General features: G+C 43.2%; 1 protein-coding gene across 1 annotated transcript in view; it reads right to left on the bottom strand.

The window, feature by feature from the left end:
- lrp1bb (low density lipoprotein receptor-related protein 1Bb) overlaps nt 1-22826 on the bottom strand; it is a 634358-nt gene that overhangs the window by 393126 nt on the left and 218406 nt on the right. The window lies entirely within an intron of this gene.

Here is a 22826-nt window from a genome sequence, read left to right as displayed (position 1 = left end):
ATAGCTATAAAGCATAACATAATGCTATAACACCAAAAGGGGTTCCCGCCGGCCCAAAATGGGTTAAGGCAAAGAGGTGGCAAATTACTTTTTCTGATTACATTTCTGATTGGGAAGGGAGATTTCCCCTTTCCCTCAGTCTCAGTCATAGCCATTCCTTTTCATCGACTCCCTTCTCCTGTGTGTTTCGCCCGGGCCAAACAGTTACTGAGGCATTGCCATCTGACAGACAGATTCCGGGGGGTTTCTTTTGGGGTGGTCGATAGTTGTTAGTCTGGGGTGAAAACGCCACATGGAACTAATGACGGAGAGAGTAGCAGCTTTTGGTGTATAAAGTGCTAGACTCTGAACTGAAAGTTGGCTGGCTGCTGCAGGCCTCGCTGAGCTCGATGCAACACGACGCGGCCCTCGAGAAATCACAGTGAATGACAGAAGGACTGGGAATAGAACGGAATGGAGCAGAACAGAGTTAAAAAGTTGAGTTGACTGTGACTTCCTGAATAGTTTAATACCCTCTAGTGTTAGTCAACGGGACCCGAGTTGGCTCACATGGGCTTGTACCACGTTTTTACCCTCCTAAAAAATGCACCGAATCTGATTCTGATCTGATACAGTAAGTCGGCTGTTTCTGTGTTCCCTCAGAAAATAGTCGCGTTCAAGTGGTTAAACAGTATTAAACCCACTGTAGGCTCTATCAGATAGATAGATAGATAGATAGATAGATAGATAGATAGATAGATAGATAGATAGATAGATAGATAGATAGATAGATACATTTGTTTTGTGCACAGCAGTCATCAGGATATACATAAAACATATGCAAACAAACAGATCACACTGTACATAGACAATAAAGTAACAATGCGCCAACAGAAGGCCACCAGTCATAGTTCCAAGAGGCATCACATCACACTTTATGCACGGAACTGAGACGGGGCCTGCTCCTACACACCACAGCACATCATAATGCTGTGTTCGTCAGCTATACAAAGATACAGGCTACTATACATGTTCATTGGCACCCGATGTATTATGAATCCACCCATCGAATGCACAGAAATTACTATGAATGTCTCCCATCGTATGGGCCCAGACTGCATAATTCGCAGAACTTTCCCCATTCCATGGGCTTCTTGTCAGTAATTCGGGTAATTCTGAGCTCCCAGACGGCGCGAATTATGCAGTCTGGGCCCATGCGATGGGAGACATTTTTATAGTAATTTCTGTGCATTCGATGGGTGGATTCATACTTACATCGGGGTGCCAATGTACACCAGCGACATGAAGCTACAAAGATGCAGGCTACTGTACATGTTCAATGGACGCCACGCAGCGAGATGAAGCTACAAAGATACATCCAGCGTTTGTAGCTGCTGCAAAAGCTGCAACAGCTACTTATAGCTTGAATAGTAGTTTCAACTTCAGCTAGTTAGTAGGAGTTTTGTCCCCTCAGCCATTAACCCATTGTGAACGGGAACCCATTTTGGTGTTATAGCATCATGTTATGCTTTAGCTATTGAAAAATAGCAGATCTACAAGCTCATAGCGCGCCACCGAGTGGCGCGCTATGAGCTTGTAGGTCTGCTATTTTTGAAAAATCGAAGAGCGACTGGCATTTTTTAAAATCTGATCTCAGGTCAGAATGGGTTCATCAGACCAGTGTGTGTCCAGTGGAAACCTCGTATGAATCTGATCTCAGGTCAGATTGGGTTAAACAAACTGCCCCGCCGATAGGATGGTTATCTGTACACAGTGGGGACCTCGTGTTTTGTTATCGTCTTGGTGGTTATTATGTGCTCTGTGTTGTTTTTGATGTGGGTGTTAGACAAATATCCTTCGGGACAATAAAGATTATTATTATTATTATTCAGCTACAAAAAAAAAAAACTATATGCTGTCTAGCTTTGTATCTTTGCATATGTTGTATCTTTTGTATATGCCACTGTGGACGCATAATCAATGTGTACTGTATATAATATACGGACAGTTTCTTATAATAATATGGGACATGAGGACAAAAGGAAGGACACAGCGGTTAAAATATGGGTTAATTTAAACTCTCGTAAAAACAGGCCGAATGTACAGTTGTCAGATATGTTTAGAGCCCCCGCAATGCAGTCAACAAATACGATGCTACTGTAGGAAGTAAGGTATACAGTGAGATGGTGAGATTATTGTGCAGCATCGGGTGAGAATCATGCCTTTAATAATAGTAATATAATAAACTGTATTTATATAGCACCTTTCATGACATAAATGTGCTTCCATAGCATGTTGCTTTACAGGTCAATAAAAAAAGCAAAGCAAAAGACATAAAATAAAATAACATTAAAACCAATAGCGAAGAACATACATATTTAATTTACGGTCATATTTTTTGACTGCTTCAGTTATTGCGTTCTGTCGGTTTGTTTTCTTTGACCGGCCAAAAAGAAAAGTGTTTATAGCCCAGAGGGGTCTTCGGGTAACGTTCTACAGGTCAAGCGGACCCCTTAGCTGAGGCAGAGATGAAGCAGGGACCCCCACTAAATTACAAGAGTGTTGCAGATAAAACTCTTTCATAGGTTTCATAGATGTCTTCATAATTGTGACCAGATTTGACTGAGAGACTGCCATCGCGCAAATTCCAGCTTTTCACCAGAGGAGAAAAACTTTTTTTCATTTCCCCCCCCCTAAAATGAGTTAATAGCACAAGCAGACTCTTCACATACTAGAGCATGTCTGAAATAAGTGTCAGAGCTGAAATCGACATGTAAATATGAAATAAATGCTTAAACATGTAGCTATAGGTGTAACGTTAAGAGACCACAGAAGTGAACCTTTTCAAGCCTGTTTTCTCAACTCACTGTTTTCTGCAAGAGATTATACTCTATAAGCCATATCTCCAAAACTGGTGGGTCAAACTGAACAACCAATATGTCAATTTGAAGCTATGATTCCCTGCTTTCATATGAAAGCTTTCAAACGAAAATTTTTAAAAATCCAATGGCAGTCCCTCAGTCAAATTTAGTCACATATAACCATCTCACAGCTCACAGGAACGCCTTGCCGTGTGAGGCATGGTGAGCTTGTAGATCTGCTATTTTCGGCTATAGTGTTCCCCTCGGTATATAGCGATGTTCAAGTGGTTAATGAATAAATAAGTACAAATCCTATTAAATAAAGATTTGGCTACCCCATAATATAGCCTATATAAATAACCCACACACAATTGAACCGACAGTTACAGAGCAAAATGGTCTAAGACACGTAATTGGTATAAGATTGAGTTATTTATATGCATGTTCCTGGAGATGGCATTACTACTGCAGGCAACGTGTTTATTCATTATTATTAACCCATTCTGACCTGAGATCAGATTAATACGAGGTTTCCACTGGACACACACTGGTCTGATGAACCCATTCTGACCTGAGATCAGATTCTAAAAATGTCAGTTGTTCTTTGATTTTTTCAAAAATAGCAGACCTACAAGCTCGTAGCGCGCCACTCGGTGGCGCGCTATGAGCTTGTAGATCTGCTATTTTTCAATAGATAAAGCACGACATGATGCTAACACCAAAATGGGTTCCCGTTCAGAATGGGTTAATCAACAGCCTGTAACGAGCTGCTAATGAACAGCAACCAGTTGGCTCTTCTTCTACTGCAGTGGTTTGGTTTACAACCCTTTTTCATTATCAAGGCTCATTATTTATTAAAGGACCACTTCACCACTTTTCAACTTATCTTCATATAATAGGTCCTCACTAATAATCATGATAAAATGGCATTATATTTTTCTGCTCAGTCTGTGTCTCATAGGAGGGCTGTGGGCACTGCCCACAGCCCTCCTATATGAGACACAGACTGAGCAGAAAAACATTGCACCATTTTTTTGAAGATAGGTTGAAAAGTGGTCCTTTAAGCCTCTCAGAACCAAAAAAATAAATAATATTTTCTGATTTTTCTCACAGTTGGATAAGAATTTGTCCACAATTCCATGCTGGAATTCCATAGGAGAGGTAACAGGGAAATATTGATCAAAATAACAATTCTTCTAATTCTCTCCAAATGGGTTTACTTCTTGTAAACCTTTTTTTCTTTTTTAAAACAATAATCTAAATCTTGAGCATAAAATGAAACCAAATGGATCCGGGAGGGTCCATTTGGTGTCATAGTATGCTCTCAAGAGTTAAAGATTCACAAGGGTCCATTTCGTTACCAAAAAAATCTCCATCATTAAGCTGGGGACCACCTGCAACACCGAATACCCTCAAGGCCCACTGGTTGACTGTTCTACCGCACTGTAGCTGTAATAATAAGAATAACCTTGGTACTGTACTTAGTCACTGTCAAAGCTTTACACACTCATTATTACTCATTGTATTTGGCGCTGCACTGTGGCGACATGGACTAGGGTTACGCTTGCATGCGGGCCCTTTGTCTAAGACACATTTCTTCCTCGGGAGACTAATAAAGTATATCTCTATCTCTACTCAGTACAGTAGCTGTGGTTTGTTGCGGTACGGCCATGTTTCTCACAGGACAAACATAAAAGCTATATCCCAGCCTTGGATTATAATAGGGAGGGCTGTAGTAGGAGGAAGAAATCTGAGCCCTGGATCAAATGTTGGTCAATATTATGAGATAAGTGATCACATTAACCCATTTTGAACGGGAACCCATTTCGGTGTTAGCATCATGTTATGCTTTAGCTATTGAAAAATAGCAGATCTACAAGCTCAATTAATTGCTTCCCTGTTAAACACTCGTCACAGGAATGGTCAGACTTCAATGCTGTTTGCTGTATGTGTATAATAATAAGCTAGAATGTGCTTGCTTTGGTTTAGTACGTGTAATGCCTGACGTTTATGTTCCAACTCCATACGGCAACGTATGATACATTTGCTTGTGAGTTGTGAATGTCTGTGTGTGTGTGTGTGCGTGTGCGTGTGCGTGTGCGTGTGTGTGTGTGTGCGTGTGTGTGTTTTGACCTGAGATCAGATTCTAAAAAATGTCTTCTACATCCTGACAGTTTTCTGAAAAATCTATGTTTCCATGTCAGTCGTTCTTCGATTTTTCAAAAAATAGCAGACCTACAAGCTCTTAGCGTGCCACTCGGTGGCGCGCTATGAGCTTGTAGATCTGCTATTTTTCAATAGCTAAAGCATAACATAATGCTAACACCACACCACCCAGCCCACACATTGCATACTGTACACGCGCGGCGTGCGTGTATGACTCTATGTAAGATGTATGTATGTATGTATCTATGTATGTGTAAGACTCTGCCGGGCCTGTACAGTACAGTACAGTACAGTACAGGGCCTTGAGCTGCAGTGTACAGTAAAACTCATTCAGGCTGCAGCACAGTCTGCCTGAAGTCGAACACGACATACAAATGGAGACAAACTGCAGACCTCAACCTTTACGTCCTACTCTGGGATTCAAAGTTCAAACACCTTAAATCTCCTGCAGCACGAGAGAGAGAGAGAGAGAGAGAGAGAGAGAGAGAGCAAATTCTACCACTCGTCCAACATGGGCCAGCTAGGGGATCGGTAAACACAGGTTCTCTTTGGAAAAAGGTTTAGTTTCAGGACAAGAGTTCTATAAGTCCAAGCCTTTACCCACAGGCTGTCAGGCTGCTGAATGAATGAACAACCTGCCCCCCGCCCCCCCATCGCCAATAGTATTAAAGGGTACTGGAAAATGGACTTGGACTTGCACTGAACTTTTGCACCATTACATTGCACCAGCACTATTGCACTTGGGTTACTGTACAGTATGGATATTTATTTGATGCCAGTGGTGAAGGTGAATAACCTGACGCTGCCAGATCCAAGAAGCTTGCTACACAAGTTTGTTTCACAGCTTATTGGGATCTGGGATCTCGGGAGGCAATTCGATGACGGGGCTGTTTATTTCTTTCAAGATACTTGGTAGATGATTGGATGGGACCGTCTGTCTATCACCGTGTGGGCGTGCAAACACAACCAATCATATTGACGTGTCTATATAGCTTCACATCCGGTTTCGCACATATCCCGCCCCTTAGCTCACGCTGATTGGTTCGGTACGGAGCGGTTCGGTGTTAGCTCAACTACCTGAGAGGTCCCAGATGGTTGCTGTGTTGGGGAACATGGTTACCCAATACCGCCCCCATCTGGCAAAGTCAGGATAGAAGGTGAAGGTGACGCTCTAAACTGAATTTCGCTGTTTCATGTAAGCAATGACAAATAAAGATCTATCTATCTATTCTATTCTTTCTAAGATTTCTAAGTTCAACTCCTCTGTGGGCATCACAGTGGAGGAACAGAATCTAGAGGTGAACTTGAAGAAGGTTCAGTTAAAAGTAGAAAATCCTTTTCTTCCACAAATAGAGGGAGGTTAAAAGACGCAGGTGTTTCCAACGTGTTTTGTCCAATCTTTGTCTCTGTGATGTAATATATATATATATATATATATATATATATATATATATATATATATATATATATATATATATATATATAGGTATAACAAATACGTATAACAAAGTATAACAAATTTGAAGTACTCCAGTAAAGTAAAAGTACCTCAAAATTGTGGAAATTAAGTAAATGTACTTTCCACCCGTGTGTCTGTCTGTCTGTCTGTCTGTCTGTCTGTCTGTCTGTCTGTGTGTGTGTGTGTGTGTGTGTGACGGAGTGTGTGTGTGTGACGGAGTCTGTGTGTGTGTGTCCGTGCGTGCGTGTGTGTGTGTGTGTGTGTGTGTGTGACGGAGTCTGTGTCCGTGCGTGCGTGCGACCACACTTTTGTGCGAGGATGAAACAAAAGAGCAGGCAGATTACGTGACAGATTCTGTGTGTGTGACGGAGTCTGTGTGTGCGTGCGTGCGTGTGTGTGTGTGACGGAGTCTGTGTGTGTGTGCGTGCGTGCGTGCGTCCACACTTCTGTGCGAGGATGAGACAAAAGAGCGGGCAGATTACGGCCGTGATAAATGCTCAGCGGAATCAGTGACACGACCGAAAGGAACGACCCTCAAAAAATAAAGTTTTAACCCATCTAGACCTGAGGACGACTCTGGGAAGAAAACGCTTCTAAATCCCAACGGTTTTCATGAAAAACCCACGTTTTCTTAGTTAGAACCAGATCGGGGTGCATACTTAGTTTAGACTAGTCACTGGTTAGACATGGGTTAAGGTTAGGATAGGTGTGCTGCCCCGTGGAAGGTTAGGGGTGCATACTTAGTTTAGACTAGTCATTGGTTAGACATGGGTTAAGGTTAGGTTTAGGTGTGCTGCCCCGTGGGAGGTTAGGGTGCATACTTAGTTTAGACTAGTCATTGGTTAGACATGCGTTAAGGTTAGGTTTAGGTGTGCTGCCCCGTGGGAGGTTAAATGTAAATGGTGCATTTATATAGCACCTTTATCCAAGGCGCTTTACACAGACTGTGCATTACATTCACCCATTCACACACACATTCATACACCGATGGCAGCGGAAACCATGCAAGGTACCAACCAGCACATCGGGAGCAATTAGGGGTTCAGTGTCTTGCCCAAGGACACTTCTGACATGTAGACAGGAGGAGGAACCGGGATTCGAACCGCCGACCCATGGATCATTGGACGACCTGCTCTACCTCCTGAGCCACAGTCGCCACAGGTTAGGTTTAGGGTGAGGGTTTGAGATAGGTTGTAGTTGTATAGGACTAATGACTGGTCTAACCAAATGACTAGTCTAAACCAAGTACTGCACCCTGTATACAGTATCTGCTATTTTTATAGCAATAGCTGAAGTGTAACGTAATTGCTTAAAAAACGCCAAAAAGGGGTGTTCCCGTCCTGAAAGGCTTAATTGCACAAAGATGGATATGCCGGTGCTGAACATTAATTACTGTCAAATAATAACTGCCTAGAGATGACGGCACACATTGATTGTCTTTTATCCCCTCCGCCCGGCAACAGTAGAGAGGAGGACTTAACCCATTCTGACCTGAGATCAGATTCATACGAGGTTTCCACTGGACACACACTGGTCTGATTAACCCATTCTGACCTGAGATCAGATTCTAAAAAACGATTTTTCAAAAATAGCAGACCTACAAGCTCGTAGCGCGCCACTCGGTGGCGCGCTATGAGCTTGTAGATCTGCTATTTTTCAATAGCTAAAGCATAACATGATGCTAACACCAACATGGGTGCCCGTTCAGAATGGGTTAACTCTGAATGTATATACAGTATACAAATGGAACCATTACTGTATGTGTTTGTGGTTCGGGTGGAAACTGGAAACCTCACATGTCCAAAACCGTTACTTTTCTAGGATTCAAATGAAAAGAAATAGAAGATTTTTTTTTTGCTGACAACCATAATGTGACCTTGACCTTGGCACCTTGAACCCATTCTACATTCTACAAATGTCTTTGTACATCCTAACAGTTTGATGAAAAACTGTCGTTATATTGTACAAGCGGTGCTCAAAACTTCTCCATGTCAAGGATTTTGTTTCAGGGACACCCAGAAGCAAGGATTTTGTTTCAGGGACACCCAGAAGCAAGGATTTTGTTCCAGGGACACCCAGAAGCAAGGATTTTGTTTCAGGGACACCCAGAAGCAAGGATTTTGTTCCAGGGACACCCAGAAGCAAGGATTTTGTTTCAGGGACACCCAGAAGCAAGGATTTTGTTTCAGGGACACCCAGAAGCAAGGATTTTGTTCCAGGGACACCCAGAAGCAAGGATTTGAGTTAGAATGTTTCACTTTAAAGTATGTTTTTGAAAAATAGGCCTACATATTCAGAGATTTGCACAAATCATGATTTTTTTCAAAGAATTGCATATCTACAAGCACGTAGGGCAGCACCAAGTGACTTGCAGGATAACGCGTTTGGAGCTTGTAGATCTGTTTAAAAAATAAATACTCACTCTGTGACACTATAGTTTGATGAAGTAGGCCAGTAGGGCATTCATTATTTTTTTTAATATATTTTTTATCCCACGATTCTGTAACCCATTTTTCACCCCTGTGTCAATCATCTAATGTGATCCTGGGCTCTACACACCCTCCACCAACCTGGGGAGAGCAACGGACTTAACTCATACTTCCTTCATGCCTGAGTGTCCAAGTTGCTCCTTTACACCTGACAGGGGGGAGTTTCCCTGGATGGACGTAGCGCGTGGAAGGAACACGTTATTCCAACCAGTTCCTTTCCCCTCCATCAGGCGCCCCGGCTGGCCAGGGGGAGGCAGTTTAGTGACCAGGATTACTGCATGTTTTTGTGAGGGTACCTACCCTAGGGGACACGGGGAGAACATGCAAACTCCACACAGAAAGGCCCTTTCGCCAACCCCGCCTTCGGGTATGGGCACTGATGACGCGTAGGGCAGTAGGGCATTCATAGTTATAGGAAAAAAAAGTTGAAAATATAGAAGAGGAGGTTTCTGCCCGACAGCCACTGTAATGTAATGTATACTCTCAGTAGTTACGAATGGATAAATTAAAACTGACGGTTTTACTTTGTAGGCAATCAGGTTCAAATAATTATACAACGTTGCGACAGCATGCAGACGAGTTCAATTTGTGACAGCGTGGTATTATTTACGGTTAACACCGGCGAAGTGTGGGTCACACCTTAATCAAAAGAGAGAGAGACAGACAGAGAGAGAGAATAAGTCTGCATTATGTCAACCTCATGTTGAAGGAATTACAAGCTAGAGTTATGCAAGAGAGCGGGTGGCACTCTCTCTTTGCTTAGACTTGGGAGTTTTATCGAGTTGTCAGAAGTCCATTTCTTATTAACCCATTCTGAACGGGAACCCATTTTGGTGTTTAGCATCATGTCATGCTTTAGCTATTGAAAAATAGCAGATCTACAAGCTCATAGCGCGCCACCGAGTGGCGCGCTATGAGCTTGTAGGTCTGCTATTTTTGAAAAATCGAAGAACGACTGACATTTATAGAATCTGATCTCAGGTCAGAATGGGTTAATCAGACCAGTGTGTGTCCAGTGGAAACCCTCGTATGAATCTGATCTCAGGTCAGAATGGGTTAATGTAACTGTAACGGCTCTTTCTTTCTCCCCGTTAGCTCACGGATATGGTGAAATTAATTGGACAGCCGGAGCGAATGTGGCGTGTTATGAAAAGCTATTGGAGAGCTTTTTTACAATGCGATACGTTAACGGATATGGATGGAGACAAAAGGGAAGCGATTAACCCATTTCGGACGGGACGCATTATGTTATACTATAGCTATTGGAAAAATAGCAGATCTACAACCTCATAGCACGGCACCGAACTATGAACTTGTATAGGTCTGCTATTTCTTTGAAAAATCGTGAAAATGTGGCACAATTCTTTCAGAGCGTTTTTTAACTCAAAGCTTTGCTTCTGGGGGGGGGGGGGGGGGGTCTCTGGAACAACATATTTTCAGATGGGGGTCGGCGGCCAAATACATATAATTCTAGGGGTCCTTGACATGAAATAGAACCACTGAATCATAGAAACATGACGTTTTTCAGAAAACTGTCAGGATTTAGAAGGCATTCGTATAGAATCAGGTCTAAATGGGTTAATACAAATTGCCAAAGTTATGCATATAGGAATCTGAATATTATCGGGAGAACCAGACAAAGCACTGGGGGTTTGGGGGGGTAGTACTGTACCGTAGATGTACTTGTACCCCCCAGGGGGTAGGATTGTACCATGTACTTGTACCCCCCAGGGGGTAGGATTGTACCATACATGGACCCCCCAGGGTGAGGGAAGGAGAAATTACTTCTCCTGCGTTCGACCAGCAGATGGTTTTTGTTCTCCGATGTGATCGTGGGCATGCTGCCTGGAGACGTGATTGGCCAGCAGAATGGGATCAGACACCACAGTTGTCCAGGTGACATGGAAAACATGGAACCGTACGTTCTGCTATAGTACAGTATATGGAACGGCAGGCAGAGAGAATGGATGGATAGTACAGAATCTTCCTGCCTGTCCATCCATCCATTCCATACAGGCTATGGGATCTTAACTATATATATCTCTGTATTAACATAAACTGTTTGAATATTTCAGTGTACGTTTATAATAACATCCCTTCACTTCAAAAAACAAATATGTAGTGATATAAAGGGCTGTTTTTTTAGGGGGGGGGTCCACAGTGCTATGCAGTAGCAGCTGCAGGAGAGCTAAAATGCTGCTCATATAGAAGTGCTTTGGTTAACCCATTCTGACCTGAGATCAGATTCTAAAACTGTCAGTCGATCTTCGATTTTTCAAAAATAGCAGACCTACAAGCTCGTAGCGCGCCACTCGGTGGCGCGCTATGAGCTTGTAGATCTGCTATTTTTCAATAGCTAAAGCACGACATGATGCTAACATGGGTTCCCGTTCAGAATGGGTTAAACGCAGTCACGGGAGTGATAACAGTGTATACTGTATTCATATAGTGAGACAGGGAGAGGTTACACGCTCCACTGCGTTTCATAACTAGGCTATTAGTACCATATATAACAGAACATGCATTTCCGAGGCTGCAGCCCCCGATTTATGTTAGTCCATAATATTAATATGATATAATATTATATTATATATGCACAGTGTTGAATGTCATGGGTTCGATCCTGGACACCATCGCCATCTCAGCGTATGAGTATAAGCACGGCTTGCATGGGTGCGGCAGGTCGCGCGGTAAGTAGTGGGAGCTGATGGTAGGTGTTGATGTAAGTATACTTGGAGGAGCTGATGGTAAATAAGCGAACTAGCATAACACCCCATAGCCCCATTCAATTCCCATTCAATGCAATGCAATTCATTGAGGGCTTATGGTAGGGAAAATAGCCAATAAGGAGTTTTTGCACAAAAAAGCACCTGGACCTCTTTAGTGTGGACGTAACGACTACAAAGAAAGGTAAGAAAGATAAGAAAGCATTCTAGCATGGAATTCTCCTGTAACCACTGCTGTACGGTACAGTAGATGCATCAGACTCAACAGATCCTCACTGAGTGCTCATAAAAGCTCATTGTTAACGTTAAGTCCTCCATGAACAGCTGGCTGAAGAACAGCTGGACCTAATTATAACTGTTAATTATAGTTGAGCTGTAGCAAGTTACACACAATGTACGTGTTGTTGATGATTCAGATGTTACAGTTGCCTTGTTGTACATCATTGGAAATTACTGTATTTATTAATGTTTTTATTGTTATTTTTCGGCATATCTTTGCTGTACAGTATACCAAATGGATTCGCTTCCATTTTGTACACTCTCAGAGTTAATATTCTGTAGATAAAAAGGGACCCAGAGATGGAAAATGGTATTGGGGGGGTCCTTGGGCCTCATGCGTATCGAACTGGGGGTCCTTGAAATTAATACAATTAATATTCCCGTTCCTCACCCGGGAATCAGCCCAGCTCCTAATACAGACAACAGTCTTGTCAAAACTCGACTATTGTAACTCCCTCCTTACTGCACTTAAGCCTCTCCAGCTGATCCAAAATGCCGCAGCTCGCTTGGTCTTCAACCAGCCAAAATTCTCACATGTCTCCCCCCTGCTCCGCTCCCTCCACTGGCTCCCGGTCGCTGCCCGCACAGAATACAAAACTCTGATGCTGGCATTGCTGGCATTCAAAGCAACCAAAGGCATTGTCCATGCCTGTGTCTTTCTGGTGTGACTGCTACTTAAGGCTTAAAAGAAACATGAATGAAATGTAAATAAAATAAATCCTTGATACAAACTTAATATTGTGCTTACAGTATATAGAGCATTAAGCAGACATCTATGTACAAACGTACTGTAGGCGCGCGTGCACACACACACACACACACACACACTCTCTCTCTCTCTCTCTCTCACACTCAGAGGCCACCGCAAGGTTCCAAGTGCATTTTCCGCTCAATTTCCCAGGGATACCACATAGGTGCCGAACGCAGCATTAGGTCAGGGTCCTGATGAGAGCCACAGGTGACCCGGAACATCCCTGAGCACAATGCTCTAACGTTACAGCAGCGATTATTACCACCGAGCGACTCACTCTGCTCGGCCGTACGTGAATGAATCACTTTTAACTAGCAATCACCATGTGGCAGGAGGTCACATTACCGACGCTCAGTGAATCAGCGCTTGTGTCTTTCCTCTTAATACGGACATCCTGCCGATCATCGCTATAGCTGTGGCTTTCATAGCGGGTGCCCTCCAGTGTCGTTTTCGTCGACTAAAACTAAGACGAGAAATGTTCGTCGACTACCTTTTTTCCACTGAAGAAAACTAAATGAAAACTAAGCTACGATGACTAAAACTAAGACTAAATATGCTGACAATTTCGTCAACAAATAAAAAAATAAAATGTTAGGAAAGGACTATAGTGGACAAGAGATCAAGTATAAGTCATTTTACACTTTACATGCAAGTGTAAAAACAATTCTTACGTCGGCATCAATGCCCACCAAAATACATTTTGGTCGACTAAATCAACTGTAGATTTAGTCGACTAAAGTCTTATGACATTTAGTCGACTAAAACTATACTAACACACATTCCAGGTGACTAAAATGTGACTAAAACTAAATGAAAACTAATTCAAAAGACTATGACTAAAACTAAAATCTAAATCTGCTCATTCCACACGTCTCTCTCTCTCTCTCTCTCTGTATTACTATAATGTACTAAACTGTACTATACTGTAACTTACTGTACTATACTGTACCTACCAACATGTCCCAACAGGTAGGGCAGAGAATATGAGAAATGGTCATTGTGATGATTGTCCTGGTGTTCAGAACATACGTGGCTGCTTCATGGTTGCACAAAGAGGTACATTTACAAATAATAAAACAGATGCAGTACTTTGGGGTTTTAGTGATTAGACATTTAGGAAGTTAGATTTGAGGGATTAGAGATTTAGTTATGGCTGATAAAAACCGGACTGGTGTCATGACTCATGACCGATGTAAAAGATCACAACTATTTTTCGCCTTTGCGCATTATGGTAAAACAGTAATACATACAGTATATTTCCAAATAGTAGCCCGGTCGTTAAATGCGCAACATCGATTTGGACGCCTGGCATTTTTGCAGCTATTTGCAGCAGGCTTTTATTTGTTTTTGCATTGCTCAAGAACTTGTTTACAGCCAGGCCCTGCTCATAGAACATTTCATGGTAGAGGTCCAATGCCTTGCTCAAGGGCACTTCAGCGGTGGTCATTTTAACGTGCCGGTCCGGGGATACGAACTATAGCGACCTTTCCGATATCAAGACCGCTCCGCAAACCGTTCGGCCACCCTGGCCCACAAGGGACAGGGTAAAAGCGGACATATCTGTGCGGCACCCCGAGCTGTTATTTTGAAAGAAAAATACAGTGCATGGACGATATTGGTTCATTATGACATTATTAGCAAATCATTTTGAATCTGTGTGAAACATGTGGTTAGTGCCGTTTTTTTAAGGGAAAATGTATGAATATAGATATTAAGTGCCGTGCAGGACGAAGACACCAGGCGGCTGTTCGTGCAACATCTCGTCTTTGCATTGTTGTTGTATATTATGTATAATCGCGCCGCTCCAACTATTCAAGTCTGAACGTTAAGGGGTGTATTTATCATTATTGTTACACAGCTCGGTTGAACGCTCGATTCCGATTGGTCAACGAATGAATTCAGCGGTGCGTTACGTCTGAATAATAACCGCTGGGCTCAATAACGCACGCAATAAACACACGCCTCTCTGTCTAATCAAAGCCTCAGAGCACCTGCTGCGCTGCTAAACATTGTTCTCAGGGATATTTATTTTTTAAACAGAAGGGAAGAAATCTGAAGGGAGAAATAGACAGTGCAGTCAGCCATGCGTTGCATGCAGGGTCTGGGGTGGAATAATAAAAGTATAATTAATGAGAGATGCGTGGGGTTGAAATTGGTCATAAGGGAAAGAAACAATCAGGCTACACTGTAGCATGATGCACCTCAACTCAGGCCCGGAGTGGAACTCCAGCTCAATTTAAGTGGCAGATGCTATTTTTTTTAAAAATATATATATTTAGAATACTTGCGCAAGCAGAGCGCGCAAGTATTTGTTTCGCCCAGGACGATATTCGATGCACCGTCCCAGCAAATGACGTCACGTAATGACTACTTGTACCTGATACGGCAGTGGTGCCAGATTACATACCGTACATGCATTACCTTTAATCCTCCCCGACACTAAAACATATCGTCATTACGTCACCATCGAAAACCAATTACACCCTGGCATTGGGTCCTTTAATCCACATCATTGTTACGTCATCATTGAGAGCTAGTTATACCCTGACGTCATATGCTGGGACGGTGCATACGCATCAAAAGTGGCGCAAAGTAACCACAGTGTACCGCTAATCAACTTACAAATTACATATACACAGAGGCATTTAGTATTAATATCACTATAGCCCAAGATTAAGTCAATTTAAAGCAATTGACAATTTAAAATAAATAATTCAATAATTATACCTGTATACGTGATAACATAATTTTATTTCAGTTTATATACCTTTTTTTCATCGGATATCGATGATTTATTTTTCTTTGAGAAACTAAAAAGGGATCCAGAATAATTCCAAATCGATAAAACTGTATTTATTTTATAGATATAAACTTGTACCATACTTCATAATACTACTTTTTTACATGCATAAAGTAGGTAGGTAGCAAATAGCTAAACCTAATAATTCAAAATTTAAAACGTTCCTTCACAGAGAAACTGATATTTGACAGTTTGTAGTGGTCGACAGTATACTTGCGCGCTCTGCTTGAGCACTAGTAGGCCATTTATGGCCTACTAGTGGCACAAATCATTGAATATATATTCTTTCACAGTGAACATTTTTAACTCAAATCTTTGCTTCTGGAGTGGGAGGTTCCTGGATTTTCAGATGGGGGTCCGCAGCCAAATACAGATCATTATGGGGGTCCTTGACATGAAAAAGGTTGAGCACCGCTGACATAGAAACATATTTTTGTAGGTTTTTCCAGGAAACTGGAGCATTGAAGGAGCACATTTTCAACCGTGTATAATCTTCATAATAATGTTGATCAATATTATGGTCAATTGATCACTACTGATGACCAATTGACCCCATTAGGGAGATCAACGGGCATCGTCTTCCTTGATTGGTCAACCCAAACCATCGGCTTCACGGATTGGACAAACTTTGCGTGGCGTTTGTGTCTCTGAATGAATATAAGTGAAGACACAGAATATTCCATGCATTTACAGATCAGGACTCGACCAATAGGATAACATTGACCAATAAGATAACATTGACCAATAGGATACCATTGACCAATAGGATTTATCCACTGTCGTACTGTTGTGAGTAATGTTACGCTGGGTGATGCGTCTGAGAGGACCAGGAAGAGCCAATCAGAGAGCTGTGACAGTGAGAAACTGTGTGTACTCCTTTGGAGGTAAGATAAACTGTGAGTACTCCTTTGGAGGTAAGATAAACTGTGAGTACTCCTTTGGAGGTAAGATAAACTGTGAGTACTGCTTTCGATGGGGTGACAAGGGTCACATTGTTGTGCACGTCTTCAACACAGTGTCTTTGACCTGGAGGAAGTTGACCCCAGTGACCCCTGGAAGAGGAGAACGCCACGTTGAGGTTCCCTGCAGGCGTGAGGGCCACACAGCTGTGCTGATTGAATATACCGTCTACATCTGGGGAGGGTGGAGTCGGTGGCATAACACACGTTACTGCAACGTGCTATATGCCTTTGATGTCGACGCCCACACATGGTTCAAACCACAGGTTTCTGGGACCGTTCCAGAGGGGAGGAGCTACCACTCAGCCTGTGTCTTGGGGAAGGTCATGTTTATTCATGGAGGATCGACCGAGACTAGATCCAATAATGACTTGTACAAGTTGGACACCACCACGATGGTCTGGTCTTTAATCAACAACAGAGGAACTCCACCTCTTGCTCCATGGAAACACTCTGCCACCATCATCGGGACAAAGATGTTTGTATTTGGGGGCTGTATGGGGGGTCGGTTGACTCGGTACCTCAACACCTTTAGAGTGTTCGACACAGAGACCGACCTCTGGATGAGCACACCTTCTACACAGCTTCTACCAGAAGGACGCTGGGATCATTCAGCCTTTACCTACAATGGAGAGCTGTACATATTTGGAGGCTTCACCGGTGACCAGGCCGTCAATGAGCTGTGGCGATTCAATCCAGAAACCTTCTCCTGGAAGAAGGTTGAGCCCAAAGGGGAAGGCCCGAGTTCAGGGAGGTTTAATGCGTGCTGTTGCATGGTGGGAGATCACATCATCCTCTTTGGAGGATCCAGGGGTAACCTGTTTATCTTAGACTTCAGTCCTAGCCTCAAGACATTATGCAAGCTAGCAGTTATTCAGTACGGTCTGGAGCAGTCTGAACTCCCACATGACATCAGGTGGGAACTGGCAGCCATGACTGGCAAAAATGAACAACAAAAGTAATTCCCAAAAAATCAAACACAGAGGCTGAAAAATGTGTGTGAAGCCATGATGACTACCAACAGCAGCTGAATAAACCAACACATAATTAAAAAAATCAAGCATCGAGGGTTGGATTGGGGGGTCAGTCCCTGCTTGGCACTCAGCATCAAGGGTTGGATTGGGGGGTCAGTCCCTGCTTGGCACTCAGCATCAAGGGTTGGATTGGGGGGTCAGTCCCTGCTTGGCACTCAGCATCAAGGGTTGGATTGGGGGGTCAGTCCCTGCTTGGCACTCAGCATCAAGGGTTGGATTGGGGGGTCAGTCCCTGCTTGGCACTCAGCATCAAGGGTTGGATTGGGGGGTCAGTCCCTGCTTGGCACTCAGCATCAAGGGTTGGATTGGGGGGTCAGTCCCTGCTTGGCACTCAGCATCAAGGGTTGGATTGGGGGGTCAGTCCCTGCTTGGCACTCAGCATCAAGGGTTGTATTGGGGGGTCAGTCCCTGCTTGGCACTCAGCATCAAGGGTTGGATTGGGGGGCCAGTCCCTGCTTGGCACTCAGCATCAAAGGTTGGATTGGGGGGTCAGTCCCTGCTTGGCAAAAAGTGTTTTAAGCTAATAGAAATGACAGCCTCTCTCTTCCTGGAAAGTTAATCTGCTGAAAGAGATTGGTGCAACATTGTTGTTGCACCAATTAAATGTCTGAAATGACCAAACCTGCCTACTGATGATGCCAGGACTCATTGGTAGGCAGAGATGGTTCCATCTTATTATTAGGACCAGTTCTATGAGATGAGGTTGATAGTGGGTGAAGTCAAGTGCTCCTTACACCCTACAGCCTACACCCTAGATCCTTACACCCTACAGCCTAGATCCTAGATCCTTACACCCTACACCAGCGGTGCCCAAAAGGTAGATTGTGATCTACCTGTAGATCACAAAGGATGAGCGTTAGATCACATGACATGGCCCTTAAAACACATCATAAAAAGTACATCTGCCACTTGATTTAAGGTGACTTCATTGGTTGACATCAAGGGCTCCATTTTCGTCAGCGCTAAACCCCCTTATCCCTAAACTTCATTGCCTTTTTTTTTTTTAACTATTTTGAAAAATTGTTGATCTCCCTAATGTGGTCAATGAAACACTACTGGTGACCAATAGGGAGATCAACGGGCATCGGCTTCCTTGTTTGGTCAACTCAAACCATCGGCTTCACGGATTGGGCAAACTTTGCGTGGCGTTTGTGTCTCTGAACGAATATAAATGAAGGCGCAGAATATTCCATGCATTTACACATCAGGACTTGACCATTAGGATACCATTGACCAATAGGATACCATTGACCAAGAGGATACCATTGACCATTAGGATACCATTGACCAGTAGGATACCATTGACCAAGAGGATACCATTGACCATTAGGATACCATTGACCAAGAGGATACCATTGACCAAGAGGATACCATTGACCATTAGGATACCATTGACCAGTAGGATACCATTGACCAAGAGGATACCATTGACCATTAGGATACCATTGACCAGTAGGATACCATTGACCAAGAGGATACCATTGACCAGTAGGATACCATTGACCAAGAGGATACCATTGACCATTAGGATACCATTGACCAGTAGGATACCATTGACCAAGAGGATACCATTGACCAGTAGGATACCATTGACCAATAGGATACCATTGACCAAGAGGATACCATTGACCAATAGGATACCATTGACCAAGAGGATACCATTGACCAAGAGGATACCATTGACCAATAGGATACCATTGACCAAGAGGATACCATTGACCAATAGGATACCATTGACCAATAGGATACCATTGACCAAGAGGATACCATTGACCAAGAGGATACCATTGACCAATAGGATACCATTGACCAAGAGGATACCATTGACCAAGAGGATACCATTGACCAATAGGATACCATTGACCAAGAGGATACCATTGACCAAGAGGATACCATTGACCAAGAGGATACCATTGACCAATAGGATACCATTGACCAAGAGGATACCATTGACCAATAGGATACCATTGACCAAGAGGATACCATTGACCAAGAGGATACCATTGACCAAGAGGATACCATTGACCATTAGGATACCATTGACCAGTAGGATACCATTGACCAAGAGGATACCATTGACCAGTAGGATACCATTGACCAATAGGATACCATTGACCAAGAGGATACCATTGACCAATAGGATACCATTGACCAAGAGGATACCATTGACCAAGAGGATACCATTGACCAATAGGATACCATTGACCAAGAGGATACCATTGACCAATAGGATACCATTGACCAATAGGATACCATTGACCAATAGGATACCATTGACCAAGAGGATACCATTGACCAAGAGGATACCATTGACCAATAGGATACCATTGACCAAGAGGATACCATTGACCAATAGGATACCATTGACCAAGAGGATACCATTGACCAAGAGGATACCATTGACCAAGAGGATACCATTGACCAATAGGATACCATTGACCAAGAGGATACCATTGACCAATAGGATACCATTGACCAAGAGGATACCATTGACCAAGAGGATACCATTGACCAAGAGGATACCATTGACCAATAGGATACCATTGACCAATAGGATACCATTGACCAATAGGATACCATTGACCAAGAGGATACCATTGACCAAGAGGATACCATTGACCAATAGGATACCATTGACCAATAGGATACCATTGACCAGTAGGATACCATTGACCAAGAGGATACCATTGACCAAGAGGATACCATTGACCAAGAGGATACCATTGACCAATAGGATACCATTGACCAAGAGGATACCATTGACCAAGAGGATACCATTGACCAATAGGATACCATTGACCAATAGGATACCATTGACCAATAGGATACCATTGACCAAGAGGATACCATTGACCAAGAGGATACCATTGACCAAGAGGATACCATTGACCAAGAGGATACCATTGACCAAGAGGATACCATTGACCAAGAGGATACCATTGACCAAGAGGATACCATTGACCAAGAGGATACCATTGACCAATAGGATACCATTGACCAAGAGGATACCATTGACCAATAGGATACCATTGACCAAGAGGATACCATTGACCAAGAGGATACCATTGACCAAGAGGATACCATTGACCAAGAGGATACCATTGACCAATAGGATACCATTGACCAATAGGATACCATTGACCAAGAGGATACCATTGACCAAGAGGATACCATTGACCAAGAGGATACCATTGACCAATAGGATACCATTGACCAAGAGGATACCATTGACCAATAGGATACCATTGACCAATAGGATACCATTGACCAAGAGGATACCATTGACCAAGAGGATACCATTGACCAATAGGATACCATTGACCAATAGGATAACATTGACCAATAGGATACCATTGACCAATAGGATACCATTGACCAATAGGATACCATTGACCAATAGGATACCATTGACCAATAGGATACCATTGACCAATAGGATACCATTGACCAATAGGATACCATTGACCAATAGGATACCATTGACCAATAGGATACCTTTTACCAATAGGATACCATTGACCAATAGGATACCATTGACCAAGAGGATACCTTTTACCAATAGGATACCATTGACCAATAGGATACCATTGACCAAGAGGATACCTTTTACCAATAGGATACCATTGACCAATAGGATACCATTGACCAATAGGATACCATTGACCAAGAGGATACCATTGACCAATAGGATACCATTGACCAATAGGATACCTTTTACCAATAGGATACCATTGACCAGTAGGATACCATTTACCAATAGGATACCATTGACCAATAGGATACCATTGACCAGTAGGATACCATTGACCAAGAGGATACCATTGACCAATAGGATACCATTGACCAATAGGATACCTTTTACCAATAGGATACCATTGACCAAGAGGATACCATTGACCAAGAGGATACCATTGACCAATAGGATACCATTGACCAATAGGATACCTTTTACCAATAGGATACCATTGACCAAGAGGATACCATTGACCAATAGGATACCATTGACCAGTAGGATACCATTGACCAATAGGATACCATTTACCAAGAGGATACCATTGACCAGTAGGATACCTTTTACCAATAGGATACCATTGACCAAGAGGATACCATTGACCAATAGGATTTATCCGCTGTCGTACTGTTGTGAGTAATGTTATGCTGGGTGGTGTGTCTGAGAGGACCAGGAACAGCCAATCAGAGAGCTGTGACAGTGAGAAACTGTGTGTACTCCTTTGGAGCTGACGAGGATCACATTGTTGTGCACGTCTTCAACACAGTGTCTTTGACCTGGAGGAAGTTGACCCCAGTGACCCCTGGAAGAGGAGAACGCCACGTTGAGGTTCCCTGCAGGCGTCAGGGCCACACAGCTGTGCTGATTGAATATACCGTCTACCTCTGGGGAGGGTTGACTAACCCAGGTTACCGCAACGTGCTTTATGCCTTTGATGTCGACGCCCACACATGGTTCAAACCACAGGTTTCTGGGACCGTTCCAGAGGGGAGGAGCTACCACTCAGCCTGTACCTTGGGGAAGGTCATGTTTATTCATGGAGGATCGACCGAGACTAGATCCATTAATGACTTGTACAAGTTGGACACCACCACGATGGTCTGGTCTTTAATCAACAACAGAGGAACTCCACCTCATTATTCATGCTGTCACTCTGCCACCATCATCGGGACAAAGATGTTTGTATTTGGGGGCGCTATGGGGGTTCGGTACTACAACACCATCAGAGTGTTCGACACAGAGACCGACCTCTGGATGAGCACACCTTCTACACAGCTGCTTCCAGAAGGACGCTGGGGTCATTCAGCCTTTACATACAATGGAGAGCTGTACATATTTGGTGGCTGCAACGGTAACCAGGCCGTCAATGAGCTGTGGCGATTCAATCCAGAAACCTTCTCCTGGAAGAAGGTTGACCCCAAAGGGGAAGGCCCGAGTTCAGGGAGGTTTAATGCGCGCTGTTGCATGGTGGGAGATCGCGTCATCCTCTCTGGAGGATCCTGCAGGGGTAACCTGTTTATCTTAGACTTCAGTCCGAGCCTCACGACATTATGTAAGCTAGCAGTTATTCAGTACGGTCTGGAGAAGTCTGGACTCACACACAACATCAGGTGGGAACTGGCAGCCATGACTGGCAAAAAATAACAACAAAAGTAATCCCCAAAATATCAAACACAGAGGCTGAAAAATGTGTGTGAAGCCATGATGACTACCAACAGCAGCTGAATAAACCAACACATAATACAATAAATCAAGCATCAAGGGTTGGATTGGGGGGTCAGTCCCTGCTTGGCACTCAGCATCAAGGGTTGG

Source organism: Protomyctophum bolini (genome assembly GCF_963924005.1).
Source record: "Protomyctophum bolini genome assembly, chromosome: 16".
In the NCBI taxonomy this organism is placed as follows: domain Eukaryota; kingdom Metazoa; phylum Chordata; class Actinopteri; order Myctophiformes; family Myctophidae; genus Protomyctophum; species Protomyctophum bolini.
This window is presented reverse-complemented; position numbering and strand designations above follow the sequence as displayed.